Source organism: Corapipo altera, unplaced genomic scaffold (genome assembly GCF_003945725.1).
Source record: "Corapipo altera isolate COAL_440 unplaced genomic scaffold, ASM394572v1 0, whole genome shotgun sequence".
Classification (NCBI taxonomy): domain Eukaryota; kingdom Metazoa; phylum Chordata; class Aves; order Passeriformes; family Pipridae; genus Corapipo; species Corapipo altera.
In genome coordinates this window covers 1,953,557-1,967,424 of record NW_020884872.1, presented here as the reverse complement: position 1 = coordinate 1,967,424, position 13,868 = coordinate 1,953,557, and the positions used below count along the sequence as shown (strand labels likewise).

General features: G+C 50.9%; 1 protein-coding gene across 3 annotated transcripts in view; it reads right to left on the bottom strand.

Annotated features, from left to right (window-relative positions):
- DYRK1A (dual specificity tyrosine phosphorylation regulated kinase 1A) overlaps positions 1–2,655 on the bottom strand; it is a 72,203-nt gene extending 69,548 nt beyond the window's left edge. The window contains exon 1 of one of the 3 annotated variants that reach the window (XM_027634812.1): positions 2,564–2,655. The gene's annotated coding sequence lies outside the window, so the exon portion shown is untranslated. Of the gene's footprint in view, positions 1–2,019; positions 2,164–2,563 lie in introns of those variants that run through there. The other 2 variants (XM_027634821.1, XM_027634802.1) reach the window with 2 other exon arrangements.
- Between the last annotated feature and the right edge of the window lie 11,213 nt (positions 2,656–13,868).

Below are 13,868 nucleotides of genomic sequence, written 5' to 3'. Positions count from 1 at the left end.
AAGAGAATCCTGCCCATAAATCCACGCTGGAACAGAGAACTCTTGGCTGCTATTAGGTAAAATTATCCCTGTTGTGGCTTCTCTGTCACTGTCCAACGTGGGGGAGGGGATTCCAATGACAAGTCCTAAATCCACCCAAGTATTGATGCAGGAACTGTAACAGTTCCTGCTCCTGTAACAAACCTCTTGAGCCTGGAAACAATATTAAACTATTGTCCTCTTGCCCTCCCCGTTCAAGAAATCCCTGCTTTTGATTCAGTTTTGAACAAGATACACTTGCTTTACCCGAGGAACACTGCAAAGCCATGAATTAAACTCAACAAGCTTCATAAACTTGGAGGGAATTTTTTAATTTGCAGCAGAAAATGTAAATTTAACACTTCACACACATATTCGACTTCAGACTGCAAATAAAAACAGTCTAGTTCTAAATAATTCATGGAAGCCAAAAACATGAAGCGTAGCCTACAAAAGTATCTATATATACACACAGCAAATATATATAGATAATAGTTAACAAATACTAGCTCAGAGTTATTTCCAGTGTTATTATTCTAATTCTATAAAGTACAATTAATTTTCCAAAAATATCCAACCTACACAGGTTGGGGGAGGGGACATGGAGAAAAAAAAAGAGAAACAAGTTTACCAAAACTTTTTAGGGCTACAGACTATTCCAAGGAGGGAAGGTAAATTCTGCTTGGCTACAGGCAGGGAATTAAATACTACCAGAAACTAAATGTTTGCTTATTTATCACCAGATATCATCTGGGTATTCTTCAACTCCACACACCTCTTCTTAAGGAAAATGTAAGGAAATACCAACAGGATAATAAAAAAAAGTTGTGGACTTGTACAAATCCAGACCCCCACGATACTAAATCCACCTAAGTCTGACTTTAGGAACCCCCTGGCAAAAGTTAACAGGACGCTCTAACTCAGATTAAACCAGGATGGTTGTCAAAAACACGCTTGTTGATTTATTTTGTAGTCAGATATTCCGCCTTTGTTAATTTTCAATAACAATAAATGTTTATTTCCCCCGTGACTGGGGAGTAATAGGAGAACTAAGTGAGAGCAGCAATGTAGATACATGATCAAAGAACCCTTATGTGGTCCTTGGCCGGGCTGAACCCAAAACTTCAAAGCTGACCGAGACTCAAAAACGCACCAATTTCGAAATTTCGAAATACAGGACTTTTTAATTGCGTTTTGTGATTCCTTGGCGGCGGGAGGGAACTGCGGCCGCTCCAGAGGAGCACCCAGCGCACCCGAGGAGGGCTCCGATTCCTCCAGCCACACAAAGCTCAGCCCCCACCGGGGCTGCGAGCAGCTATTAAAATATGGAATCCCAGAATCACCGAGCCTGGAAAAGCCCTCCAAGATCATCCAGTCCACCCTGCGCCCCATCCCCACCGTGTCACCCAGCCCAGAGCACCGAGAGCCACGTCCAGTCGCTCCTTGGCCACCCCCAGGGATGGGGACTCCGCCGCCCTCCCCGGGAAGCGCCGGTGTGTCCCTGTGCCTGTGTGTCCCTGCGTGTCCCTGCGTGTCCCTGTGCTATTCCCAACGCTGCTCCCTCCTCCTCCTCCTCCTCCCCACCCCCCACCGGCGGGATGACAGGCACCTCGCTCAGGTAACTCCTTCCCCATCTCCCCCTCCACGCTGCCCACCTGCCCCCTCGCAGGTGCCGGGCCATCCCAACCCTGCCCTACAACAGGTGATGCTCCAAGTCCCGCCGCCTTCCCCGCGGCCGGCCCGGCCCGAGCCCTCGCACCCGCCCACCGCAGGGCGTTGCGCATAACACCGAGCGGCTCCGGGCGAGCTCCCCTTCCTCCACCGCCGCTCCCAAGGCCCGGGAAGGCAGAGCCGCGCCGGGAGCCGGGAAAGGCCGCGGGGAGCGCAGGGGCGGGCGGGGATGGCTCCCGCTCTAAGATGGCAGCGGAGCGCTGCGGCCCCTCCGCCGCGGGCCCGGGCGAGGCGGCCCCGGCTCGTCCCGCGGTGCGGCGTCTCACTCACCCGAGCGGCGGCTTCTCCCGGGGCGAGGCCTCCTCCCTTGGCGGGGCGAGCGGCCCGGGCGCGTCCTCCCGCTCTTCCCCCCCCCCGGGGGCCTCGGCGGCGGCGGCGCCTCCTCCTCCTCCCTCGGGCCGCGGCGGTGGCCGCGGAGGGAAGGGGGGCGCGGGCGGCCCGGCGGGTCCCCGGCCGGGCTCTGGGTGTTCGCTGCCCTCACAAAATGGCGCGCGGTCCAAACCTGCGCAGCGCCCGGCGGCGGCTCGGCCTCGCCTCGGCTCGGCTGCGATCGGCGGCCTGAGCCCCGGCCGGGAGCGCGGGGACAGCGGCGGGGGGAGCGGGAGGAGCGGGAGGAGGAGGAGAGGAGGAGGAGGAGGAGAGGAGGAGGAGGAGGGGATGGGGGGAAGCGCAGCGCCGTACCGAGCCCCCGGGAACTCCTCGCTCCCTCCCTCCCTCCCCCGCCTGCCAGCCGCTACCTCCTCCCCCTCCCTCCCTCCCCGCCCGCTCCTCCTTCCCCTTCCCTCCCTCTCGCCCTCCCTCCTTCCTCACGAACCGGCTCCGCTTTCCGCACCGCCGCCGCCTCAGTCCCGTCCGCGCATCCCCGGCGGGACCCTCGGAGCGCACTTTCTTTTTTTTTTTTTTTTTGCGTCCCTTTCTTTTTCCTTTTCCTTTCGCGGTTGGAGGTCGAAACAAGGAGAAAGCGCAAAAGAAAAAGAGAAATTAAAAAATAATAAAACAATAAACCCCGCGATTCTGGCGGGAAAAGACAGCGCTTCGGTGGTTTTTTCTTTTTTTTTTTTTTTTAATTATTACTTTTTTTTTTTAAATTTAAAAAAAAACCCCAACTGACAAAATGGCGGCGGGGCGAGCCTGTTGCCATGGCAACTGTCAATCACCCGCGGCCGGGCGGGAGACGGCGCTGACGTCGGGAGGGAAGGGCGGGCGCTGCTCGCCATGGCAACGGCTCCTTCCCCATTCCCCCCGCCTTTCTCCCTTATTCCATCCCTATTCCCGATCCATCCGCGCCCGCCCTCCGGCGTGTGACGGTGTCGGCAGCGCTGCGGGCCGGGATGGCCCCGGCGGGGCGGGGAAGGGGAGCGGCCGCCATTCCCGGTGAAGGGACCCCGCCGGGTGAGGCGCCGCCGGCCCCCGCCCGCAGGGGGCGCCGGAGCCGCGGCGGCCGCTTGAGGCGAGGCCGAGCCCGCCGGGGCTTCCCGCCCGCCCGGCGTGAGGGGAGGGATCGGCGGGGCTCGGCCCCTCCGAGAACAGGCGTATTCCCCAAAAACCGGTTTAAAAATGCAGTAAGAGGAGCCCGCTGTGGGAGCCTTGAGTTCCGGAGGGAAGGAGCCTTTCCTCTCGGAATTGCGTCCAGGGGTTTTTCTTCTCCCCCTCTTAGAAAAGGAGTTTAAAAATGCGCTAAAATTAGCCCGGTGCGGGAGCCTCGGGCTGCTGAGGACAGGCTTCCCCCTCCTGAGGGAAGACTCCTCTCCCCTTAGAATTGCACCCAGGGGTCTTTCTCCTCCCCCTCAGAAAATCAGAATATTCCCCCCCTCACAAAAAAAAAAAAAACCAGTTTAAAAAATGCACTGTACGTTTCCCGGTGTGGGAGCCTCGGGCTTCTAAGGACAGGCTCCTTTCCCTCCTGAGAGAAGGCTCCTTTCCCCTCCGAATTGCGTCCAGGGGTCTTTCTCATCTCCCTCAGAAAATAAATGTATTTCCCTAAAGACATGTTGGGTTTGAGAGCCGCGAGATTCTGAGGGAAAGCTCCTTTCCCCTCAGAATTTTCGTCCAGGGGTCTTTCTCATCCCCCTCAGAAAAGGAGTTTAAAAATGCGCTAAAATAAGCCCAGTGTGGGAGCCTCAGGCTGCCGAGGACAGGCTCCCTTCCCCTCGGAATTGCATCCAGGGGTTTTAATCCTCCCTCTCAGAAAATCGATATATTCCCCATAAAAAAAAAATAATAATAATTTTAAAAATGCACTAGAAGTTTCCCGGTGTGGGAACCTTGGGCTGCTGAGGACAGGCTCCTTCCCCTCCTGAGAGAAGGCTCCTCTCCCCTTGGAATTCCATCCAGGGGTCTTTCTCATACCTCTCAGAAAATAAACGTGTTTCCCCAGAAACGTGTTGGGTTTGGGAGCCTGGAGCTGACGAGGGAAGTCTCCTTTCCCCTAGGAATTGCGTCCAGGGATCTTTCTCATCCCCTTCTGAAAATAAATGTATTCCAAAAAAAATGCACTAAAAAATTATCCCGGCGTGGGAGCCTTGAGCTCCTGAGGGAAGGCTCCTTTCCCCTTGGAATTGCCAGGTTGGTGCCGCCAGCCTAGATCTGTGACAGGGTTTTTTTTTAATTTTTTAATTTTTATTTTTTTCTGGAATGCCCACAAAGATCAAAAAGTAGAGTATGGCCTTTATCTAATACTTTAATTCTAACGTGTGATACTTTAATCTAGTCATTTCAGTTCACAGCCAGCCTCCTTGGAGAAATTAGGACATGTTACTTGTTCCATTTGCTCTTTCTCCCTGTTTTAATATTTTTTTTAATCTCGACTTAAAAGGTGGAAATAAGCAGCCAAGGATCAGGGGGACGGGTGGAGCTGCAGCCAAAGTGCCCCAAATAATTGAAGCATTGAGACTTTTACTTAAACACTGTGATCATGGAATCATGGAATGGTTTGGGTTGGAAGGGACCATAAAGATCATCCAGTTCTAACCCCCTGCCATGGGCAGGGACATCTTCCACTAGCCCAGGTTGCTCCAAGACACACCCAACCTGGCCTTGGACACTTCCAGGGATCCAGGGGCAGCCACAGCTTCTCTGGGCAACCTGTGCCAGGGCCTCCCCACCCTCACAGCCAAGAATTCCTTCCCAATATCCAATGTAACCCTACTCTCTTTCACTTTAAGGGCATTCCCCCTTTGTCCTGTCGCTCCAAGTCTGTGTGAAAAGTCCCTCTCTGAGGATACGGATGCAGAGGGGACAGAAGGAACATGGCAGAGGAATTGTGGGACCACCCCATGGGTCACAGCAGAGTGTCAGGTGAGATGAAATCATCCATGAAATTGCACCTTACAGCCTTGGGAGGAGTCTGGGAGCACTGTGATTGAAGTGGTCCTTTCTCCTTCCCCTCAGCCCCAGAAAGATTTGAGGTCCATTAGGGCTGCTTTTGACACTTCTCCCTTTGCCTTCAAGAATGACCAGAATGTGGTTCTTGCTCAACACCTGAGGGAGCTGGGGGGGTTTATCTGGAGAAGAGGAGGCTCAGGGGGGACCTCATTGCTCTCCCCAACTCCCTGACAGGAGGGGACAGTGAGGGGGGGTCGAGCTCTTCTGCCACATCCCAAGGGAAAGGAAGAGAGGAAATGGCCTCAAACTGCACCAGGGCAGGTTCAGATCAGAGATTAGAGAAAAAAAATTCCCTGCAGGAGTGGTCAGGCCTTGGAATAAGTGTCCCAGGGAGGTGGTGGAGTCCCTGTGTCTGGGAGTGTCCCAGAGGTGTCGGGATGTGTCCCTTGGGGCCATGGATTGGGGGTGATTGTGGTGGGACTGGATGATCCTGAAGGTCTCTTCCAACCTTGATGATTCCATGATAGCAAAGGCCCATGGCATCACCTGCTGCTACCCAGGAGCTCCCAAGTGTTGGATTTTGTCCCGGGGCACTGCACACACTGAATATTGTACAGGAAATCCAGAACAATCCAGAAAGCACCGGCTGTCCTCCATAACCTCTGCCCAGCTCCTCAGTCAGGAAGGGCAGTTCCTCTCTCAGGGACAGGGGGTTCCATCCCCGTGAGGATTTTGTAAACCCCTCTAAAATCTCTTTGCCAGCCTGGGTGAATGGTGCAGGGACACAGTAATTGCTCTGTTGGTCAATGTAGGTAACTGCAGAGCTCACAGAACGTTGTTACACTGTTTACTGTAATACTGTAACTTCTTGGGGTTCGAGTTTGGGGGTTTTTTTGAGGGATTTTTTTTTTTGCTAACACTTAAAAATATTACAGTTTTCAGGAGTCTGTGCATTTGCTCAGTCATCCTCTACTTTTATTTTGCTGGCTATACCCAAGCTCTGGCAACTTGGGCAGAGCTAAAATGTCATTTAACAGATGATGGCTTTTTTTTCAAATTTTCTTTTCCAGCACAACCAACTAGATATTGTTGGCTTGTTAATACTATTTCAATAATGACTAACCTGCATGGTTCTTCTCTTGTACAAGTGTTCTCCCGAGTGTCCTTTTCATTAATAAGTCAGGGAAGGTTCAAGTTGGACGTGAGGAGGAATTTCCTCATGGAAAGGGTGGTCAGGCCTTGGCAGGGGCTGCCCAGGGAGGTTTGGAGTGCCCAGCCCTGGAGGTGTCCCAGGAAGGCCTGGATGTGACACTCAGTGCTCTGGGCTGGGGGACAAGGTGGAGATGGGGCACAGGTTGGACTCCATGGGCTGGGAGGGTTTTTCCAGTCTCAGGGATTCTGGGATTCTGGTTACACATTACAAATGGTCTACAACATTTTCTGGTTTTGCTCCTCAACAGCTGAAGGGATTGATTAAAATTGAGGAATGAGGTCACTGGGAACTGCAGTTTCACCAGGAACCTGCTCCAGGGTGGTGAGGCCCTGGCCCAGGTTGCCCAGAGAAGCTGTGGCTGCCCCTGGATCCCTGGAAGTGTCCAAGGCCAGGTTGGATGGGGCTTGGAGCAACCTGGGCTAGTGGAAGGTGTCCCTGCCCATAGCAAGGGGGTGGAACTGGATGAGCTTTAAGGTCCCTTCCAACCTGCACCATTCCATGATTCTATGACAATGGAATGTGATTATCCCAGTTTTTCCCTTCTCAGCCTTCCCACATTGACTAGAGGACTCCATTTTCCTCTTCACTGTATGTTCTGGAAGACTTTATTCCACGATCCAAACTCTAAAAGCCCTCGTAGCCATGCAGTTTTTCTTTGGAATGTGTGCATTTCTGCCTGAACTCCAGCCTTCCTTCACACAGAATCATGGACACTGACTTTTCCAGGGCTCACTATTTGTCCTTTGATCAGATGTTTCAGTCCCGAGGATGTGTTGTACCCTCAGCAATTCAAACAACCCTCAGTATCCGGCAAGAGTGGACCCAGCTTAGAGGATCTTCAGGAAGGATTTCCTCGTAACAGAGGAAAGAGGTGATGATGCCAACTGTGCTGTTGTGTTTCTCAGGCAAAGCCACCACAGAGCTCAGTTCCCTTGGCACTGGGCCACAGCCTGAAGTTAAGTCCCCAAAGAAGTTCTTCTCCGTGGGTTCCGTGACGAACACGCCACAGCAGCTCTCAGACAGCCTTCATTCCAAATCCCACCATCACCTGGAGGGAGCAGCTTGTGTTTCTCCTGTCAAAAAGGTGCTGCTGGGTAACTAATGTGGTCCATCTCTTTTTAGGCCAGAGGGGTTGCCAAGGTAACCCGTTCCAATGGAAGATAGATCGGCTTTTGAGTCATCCTCAGAGCCAGCTTCCATAGTAGAAGGTTTGGATTGACAGCCAGTGCTGCCTGCTGTGTAGGCTGGCACGCCCCTGGACCAGAAGGGCCTGGAATTGCTGCTGTTGCTTGCTCCAAAAAAAAAAAAAAATAAATAAATGTGTGTATCCCTGAGTTTCCTCTGATACTCTCTGGAATGGTAGTTGTGGATTCCTCACTCAGGTTGAAGATCACACCCCTAAGTATGAAAAGTCCCTCATCCAGTTTAAAATATCAGTCGGGAATTTCTGGACATCAGGAGGAATTTTTTCATGGAAAGGGTGGTCAGGCATTGGAAGGGGCTGCCCAGGGAGGTGGTGGAGTCCCCATCCCTGGAGGTGTCCAAGGAAGTTCAACAGTGCTCTGGGCTGGGTGACAAGGTGGTGATGGGTCAAAGGTTGGACTTGATGACCTCGGAGGTCTTTTCCAACATAATGACCCTGGGATTCTCTGAAAAGTCCTTTCCCAAACCCATGGAGTTTTCTGGGGAAGACACCTCTGGGAAAGAGGCTGTTACTTATCCTATGGGAAACATAAACTTGGAAGTTGTGTCCCAGAAATCCTCCTGAGACCACTTTCCGTGATAAATCCATTTGCAGGAGCGCAGAACAGTTTTCTGCTAAAATCAGACGTCCTGAAGAACTGTGGTTCTTTAAAACTTTTGCAGATCAAGTGCTACAATGTCAAATGTTTGCCATCTGGGAACTTCTCTGCATCCTCACTTTCCAGCTTCTAGAGGAATCTGGTTTCCCTGGGTTTGAAAAGATGAAAAAGACGTTATCTTGATTTAATCATCAAGTTTCCCTCACACCCAGAAGGACCAGTACCATCAGTGTCTCCAAAAAATTTCACTTGGTTCCACTGCTTGTAACAGAGTTGGAGCCACCTACACCTGTTCAATGCATGGATTTTGCTTCTCTGTAGGAATTCCTGGAAGAGGAATTCCTTCTTCAGTCCCATTAAAAGCAGGTCCTTCATCGGCCCCTTCTTTTGAAGCTTCTCTGTTGGGCAGCAGGACGTGTGTCCTTCCTGGCTAAAGGGAAAACTTTGTTCCTGCTGTCTGGAGGCAGCTCCTTGTGCTGCTTCCAGAGGGATGTTGTTTAGGAAGTTCCAACACATGATAATTTGCAGTATCCTGACTTCACAAATCCATTCAAGAAAGTTCTCCAAAGTATGTTCTCCTGGGTGCCTACATGGCCAACCCCCTGCTAGGTAAGGAAAAGAAATTGGGGTGAGTTTTAAATTAAATTGCTCTAAAATTGTCACTTAAGGTGCTTCACCACACTAAGAAATGGTTCTTCCAGCTTTAGAAGCAGGAATACTTGGTTGTCTGTCCCTTTTTTCTTCCAGATTCTCTGTCCTCTCACAGTCCAACATATCAGAAAGATGGAGGTGGACTTTTCACAAGGGTCTGGAGTGACAGGACGAGGGGGAATGGGGCTCACACTGACAGAGAGTAGGGTTAGATGCTGGGATATTAGGATGAAATTCTTCCCTGTGAACTGGGACTTAGCTTGGATTACACGTGGGCAGCTTGGCCTGGTGTCCAACCAAACAGGAGCATTAACAGCATCCCAGAATCCCAGAATGGGGCAGGTTGGAAGGGACCACTGTGGGTCTTTTGGTCCCACCTCCATCAGGGCCATCCCACAGCCCATGGCACAGGGTTGTGTCCAGGCAGCTCTGGAATGTCTCCAGTGAGGAGGCTCCACACCCTCTCTGCACAATCTGTTGAGTGCTCGGTCACTGCACAGCAAAGAAGTTCTTCCTCATATGTAGGTAGAACTTCTGTAGCAGGTCGGCATTTCCCAAAGGAAGAAATGGTTGTGTGATGACCCAGGATCAATCCTCAACACAACCACCTTTTTTCCCAAACTTCTGTGAACCCCTTTTGTTCCAGATCTCTGCCCAAGGTGGGTCTGTCAAAGGGGGCTGAGAATTACAAGGACTTAAGAAGGAGCCGGTCTGAGGATCCAGAATAAAAAGGGTTTGTTTCTGTCCAATATTCACATAAACCAAGTGAGCTGTGTGTGCATTCCCTTCCTGTTCCATGCATTCCAGACTCAGTTCCCTGCCTGTCCCCACTGCCGTGGCCCTGGAGCGTGTTCTGTGGCACCACCAATGTAGGCTAATTGCTCTGTGGGCCAGCACTGCTGCTTTGTAGGGCACTGCATTTCCCCTCCCTGAGCTATTCCAGGGAACTGGCAAGGCAGGGAAGGTCGGGGCTGACCTTATCCCAAGATCCCAGCTGCATTCCAGCGGGACCAGCCTGGCCTGCAGGGTCCAGAATGGAGCAGCTAAAATAGCACCTCGGCTGCCAGGCAGGGAGGATATCCCTGAACTATTCCCAGAGCAGGTTCCCCAGGCTGTTCATAACTCTGGAGAGGGCACAACACCACAGGCACCTGTGGGGGAAGCACATGTGGACACAGACCTGAAACCTGTATGGGAAGAACAGCAAGAAGCTGATCCCAGGGCTGGAGCAGCTCTGCTCTGGAGCCAGGCTGGGAAAGCTGGGAATGTTCAGCCTGGAGAACAGAAGGCTCCAGGGAGACCCCAGAGCCCCTTCCAGGGCCTAAAGGGGCTCCAAGAGAGATGGACACAACTGATTTCTGTGGTCAAGTCAGGTGCCAGTTCCCTGTGGAGGTGTAATGGGATGAGTAGGTGCAGAGGATCACATGATGGTTTCCTATGAATTCATCTGTTTGACTCTGTTGGACCTCACAGTTCTCCATCCCTGTTTTTTTAAAGAGGCTACAGGGCTGTCTTCCCTACTGTCAGTGACTTCCACCCTTGTGCTGGGACTCCAGCATTAACCCACCTGCCTGCTGGACTGCCAGGATGAGTGGAAAAACAAGCTTGGAGAAGTCATGGCTTTCAGGTCTCAGGAAATCAGAACATTTGCAAAGGGTCCAGCCCCATCAGGAAAGAATCTGGGGTAGAATCACAGAATCCCAGAATGGTTTGAGTTGGAAGGAACCATAAAGATCATCTAATTCCAATCCCCTGCCATGGGCAGGGACACCTTCCACTAGCCCAAGTTGCTCCAAGCCCTGTCCAACCTGGCCTTGGACACTTCCAGGGATCCAGGGGCAGCCACAGCTTCTCTGGGCAAACTGGGCCAGGGGCTCCCAACCCTCACAGGGAAGAATTTCTTCCTAAAATCCCATCTAACCCCGCTGTCTGCTAGTTCAAAGCCATTCCCCCTTGTTGTCCTGTCCCTCCAGCCCTTGTCCCCAGTCCCTCTCCAGCTCTCCTGGAGCCCCTTTAGGCATTGGAAGGGGCTCTCAGGTCTCCCTGGAGCCTTCTGTTCTCCAGGTGAACCCTTCCAGCTCTCCCAGCCTGGCTCCAGAGCAGAGGGGCTCCGGTTCTGGGATGAACTTCTTATTGTCAGTGGTTTTCCCCGGGCAGGAGGGAGCAGTGCCATGTGCTGCGTTACTGAGATCACTTCTAGTCCTGTCCCAGAGTAAATCTACAGCAGCACAAGTTGTGTGTGTGTAAAACAGAACAGACTCACCTCTACCTGCCCCAGGACTGAGTGTGGAAAGTGGGCACAGTTACACCACCTCCAGCCCTGGGATCCCCAGCACAGGAAGGATGTGGAGCTGTTGGAGAGAGTCCAGAGCAGGCACCAAGATGATCAGAGGGCTGGAGCAGCTCTGCTGGGAAGAAAGGCTGGGAGAGCTGGGATTGTTCAGCCTGGAGAAGAGAAGCTTTGGGGGGAACTGATTGTGGCCTTGCAGGACCTGAAGGAGCTCCAAGAAAGATGGAGAGAGACTATTTCCAAGGACTGGAGGGACAGGACAAGGGGGGATGGCTTCAAACTGTCAGAGGGCAGGGTTAGATGGGATTTTGGGAATGAATTCCTGGCTGTGAGGGTGGGGAGCCCCTGGCCCAGGTTGCCCAGAGAAGCTGTGGCTGCCCCTGGATCCCTGGAAGTGTCCAAGGCCAGGTTGGACAGGGCTTGGAGCAACCTGGGCTAGTGGAAGGTGTCCCTGCAGGGGATGGAACTGGATGATCTTTAAGGTCTGTTCTATGATTCCATGATTTGAGAGGTATGGAAAAAATGGTTGAAGTTGGGGACAACTGGGAGGCATTGGTAACACAATCGAAGATGAGGGGTGTTGTTTGCATAAGTGGTATTTCATAGATAGTATTTTAAATTGTTTCCCAAGAAATCTTTCATTCCCAAGAAATCTTTCATTCCCAAGAAATCCATCAGGCTTTAAATTGCACAATTGCCTGGGTGAAGGTGGCAAATCTGTGGAGATGGGAAAGATTTCATTCAGCAGCAGCTGCACAAGAAACTCTCTGTGCCAGGGGTTGCACCAAACCACTGCTCTGCTCTCTGGTAAGAGCATTGCCCATAAATTCCTTCCTTTCTGGAGAATAAAACTAACATAATTCCAAGAAGCTGAGATTTTTGGGTGTAGGAACCATCAGGTTTCTGAATGCTCAGCCTCGTGCTCCTGAGTGCAAACATCATGGAGCTCACAAGGAGAGAGCACATCCCAGCCCTGCCCCCAGCACATAATGTTCCTCTCTTGGTAGATAAAACTCAGTTATGAAAAACAAAAACTGAAAAATTACCTCAACCCCTTTTTCCCCCCCCCCCCTTTTCCAACCTATTTCTCATAGCAAGTCTTTTTACAACAAACCTCCACTGAATTTTGATGTGTTGACAGAGGAGGTTTTTTAAAGTTGTTACCTGAGGTGAGTGACTAAACCCAAATTTCAGGCAGAGTGTAATTTTGAAGACTCCCAGTTACAAATTAGAACAAAGCTAAATGAAAGGCATATAGAAAATTCCAAGTAGCCAAGATGCATCTTTGAAATCTATTTTAAAAATTAATGTAATTAACTACTCACTTTATTTATTCTATTCATCCTGTAAGATACAGATAATTCTGTTAGATACACCTAGGCCATTGTAGGGGTATCAAATGTAAATCCCATATTTGACATATGGAAGTCTGAATTAATACATTTGCTGAAGAACTATATTAATTAAATACTAATTACACAGTGCCAATTATACACATGGGAGAGACTAATAAAAAAAAAAAAACAGTGCTCAAATTTCCACAGGTACTTAATATCTGGAATGGACAGAGGATTTTTGCAATGTGAAACATCAAGAACAGAACACTTTCTGGCCTTATTTTGGGGGTTTTGGGGATAGTTTGGGGGGTTTTATGTGTGTCTGTCCAGAACATTCAGGCTGAGGCAAACATCCAGCTCATCTTTGGGTTTTTTTTTCCATTGTTTGCAGGTTTGTCAAGCTTTAACTGCTTGGAAGAAGTTTTCTATCCTGGGTGTTGCCTCAGGATGATTTTTCTTCTTTAAACCCACCCTTCCCTGTTTGGGTGGGGGTTTTTTTGGTTTTGTTTTGCTTTCAGGGAAATGAATATTGAGAATTTGGTCTTATTCTGAAAGAGTAATATTTTATTTGGGGGAATTTATAAGCAACTGCAAAACAAATGCAAGTTTAACAGCCTGAAAAAACAGCAGCAAAAATATTTCTAGCTTAGAAAGAACTTTTTGCCATCTTTTTCCTGTTTGCTTTTTGAGGCCGTGAAATCAATGTGTAATAAATTGTAGTAAATATCCCAATTTGTGTTGTTAATTTTTACCCAAAACCTCCCAGAGCAGCTCCTCCCAAGGGGCAGCTCCTTGTGTGAGCAGGGACAGGACCCAGGGAACAAACAAATCGTATAATTTCCTCTTTTTTTCTTTCTTAAAAAAGAAATATCTCCAGACAATTTCCAATTAAGCAGAAGTCCCAAAAATGTGCCCCCCTGGGTGAGGAATTGGGCAGTTCCAGCCTCAGTCACCACGGGGGCCCTGCTGGGTTTGGGCTGGGCAGTGTTGGACACCCATGAGATTGTGGTTGTGCCAGGGAAATGAGGCAAGAACAAATCCAGGGTTTTCTAGAGTTTCCCTGTGTGCTGTCCCATTCCTGAGAGGTGCTGGCCAAGAGGGAGATGGGGGCAGGAAATCTGGAGAGGAGTCTCTGTTCCCTCAGGCCCCGATCTCTGCTCGCTGGGAGCAGGGGCAGGACCCAGGGAAGGGCTGGAGCTGGGACAGGGCAGGCTCAGGGTGGATCTCAGGACAAGGTTCTTCCCCCAGAGGGTGCTGGGCACTGACCAGGCTCCCCAGGGCAGTGGGCACGGCCCCAAGGCTGCCAGAGCTCCAGGAGGGTTTGGACAACGCTCTGAGGGAGAGGGGGGAGTGTTGGGGTGTCCAGGAGTGTGGCTGGATGATCCTTGTGGGTCCTTCCCAACTCACGATTCTACCTACAAGGAAGTTGCCTTTCTCCCACCATGTGCTCCTACTTTTTCCTTGCTTTCTGAGTTAATCCTCTCCCTCCGCTCCGTGATCCG